At 32.3% G+C, this 2,147-nt stretch overlaps 1 pseudogene; it reads right to left on the reverse strand.

Annotated features, from left to right (window-relative positions):
* Positions 1-359: 359 nt before the first annotated feature.
* LOC145563646 (germin-like protein subfamily 1 member 1 pseudogene) lies at positions 360-1,412 on the reverse strand (annotated as a pseudogene).
* Positions 1,413-2,147: the final 735 nt, after the last annotated feature.

Below are 2,147 nucleotides of genomic sequence, written 5' to 3' on the forward strand. Positions count from 1 at the left end.
TAATTATTTTCCGAATAACATATTACATACGAATTCATTACCATCAATTTATCATCATCGTTCATCCACCTACCAATTGATACTTCAAGATTTACATACAACATTGTTATTAAAATTTCGATTTAAATCTTAAAATCTTACAATTTTACGATTTATGTATATCATACGATTCGATTTACTATTCTACCCGATTTTACATATTTTTCTTAACTAGCGAAATCCTTACAAGTAAAAAAAAACAATGTTTATATAGGTTTTTGTAAGCATATATTGTCAAGTACTGATTGCTTAATGAGTAAATAACTATTATCTATCAATAATTAGGTTTCAACTCATAATTTCAATATATTTAATTAAATTTAGATTTGACGTCTTGATTATGCACGTTGGTAGAATATTACGATTCTACGATTTGATTTTACGATTTGATTCTGATAGCTGCTTCTGATTCAGAGTAGAATCCCGATTTTAATAACTTTGCATACAGCTTTATTGCTTTTTTTTTTCTTTTTTTTTTTGAGAAAAAATATTTCCGCTATGTTTATAGAAATAATACTTTTTGTCTCATGTACAATTTTTCTTGAATTTTAGAAAATAATAATAATAAAAAATCAAACCCTTCAAAATGATTAAATTGAGTAATTCCATGATATTATCATAAAATTGATATACATATTTACATGGACTTCAACCTTGGAGGTGATTTCTGATTCTAGCCACTTCTTGTCCATCAATCATAAAAGCCTTTTCCAACACTCTATCTGGCATAGGTGGCTTTGAAGTAAACGTAGCAATTGGAACTACTTGTGTTCCTGGGTTTTCACTACTAAGCCCAGAAATTGCCAATGCTGGGCTTTTTGAGTCCACATTATAAAGGAAATGGATCAACCCCTTTGGAAAAACAAATGATTCACCGGGCCTCAACCGTTGTGTATACATTGTATTAGATGTATCGACAAAGCCCACTAAGATATCGCCTTTTAGGCAAGTGGTAACCTCCGAGGCCCGTGGGTGAACATGGGGTGGTACAAGCCCGTCAGGGGCGATATCGACTCGAGCCATGGATAGGCCTTGAGTCCGGTGACCCGGGAGGTTCTGGTTGGTGGTGAGGATGACACTAAACCCAAAGGCGTTCTTGCTCGTGTTACCGGGTTTTGATAGGGCCGAAGTTGCAAAATGTGTTGGGCTAGCAAGTTCCGGATTCAAGCACGGTTGCCCATTCATGAAAGAACAAGGTTGGGCCGTTGTGTCTGCAATGCAGTAATCTTGAAGTGGTTGTGGGTCAGCTTGGGTCAGGCCCAATAACAAAGAAAATATAAAAAAGAATTTAAGCTTGTTAATAGAATTCATGGTTATTAAAATGAACAAAATATGAAAAAAGGGTGTTATTTTGTTGAAGGTTCATAGAACATCATATTACGGGGTACTATTTATAAGAAACCTAAATTGAGGAGAGAGAAAGTAATGTGATGTTTTAACAAAAAAATAAATGGATAATTGAGTAGCTTAAGAGGCAATGAAAAAGAGAAGGAACTTGGAAGGCAAAACATAGATGAAAGGGAAGTTTTTTTGTATTCAAGTCATTATCATGGGACAAGTATATATACATAGTACTCGTAGAATAGTGCTATGTGATGTTATGTTGTAGTCTAGGAGTTATTATATGAAACCTACAAGGCTATAATAATAATAATAATAATAATAATAATAATAGTAGTAGTAGTTGTATGTATTATTTTATGATAGTTCAAAAATATTGTAATATTTCCTACAATAATTAATATTGTTTTGAGATGAATCTATTGTTATTAAGATGAGTTCATCTATTATTAAACTTTATTTTTTAAATGTAGTTCTAGCACATTCAAATGTGACAATGTCTTGAGGCTTAAAATAAATAAATGATACTTTTTTAATTTAGTGTATTCGCTAACTTCACTCATTATGACATTTTAATATAGTAGGGGAGTCTACGCGCGCGTTGCGCGCGACATAATCAATGTTTATGGTCGAGTTGTAATAGCTTATCATGACACTCAAAACTTATTGGGTAGGCTTTTGAACGCATATACTAAGAAATAAATTGTTGATAATCATATCCTTGCATAGGTACAAAAACGTAACACTTGAAAATATATAAGCACTAT

Source organism: Chenopodium album, chromosome 1 (assembly GCF_948465745.1).
Source record: "Chenopodium album chromosome 1, dcCheAlbu1.1, whole genome shotgun sequence".
Lineage (NCBI taxonomy): Eukaryota > Viridiplantae > Streptophyta > Magnoliopsida > Caryophyllales > Amaranthaceae > Chenopodium > Chenopodium album.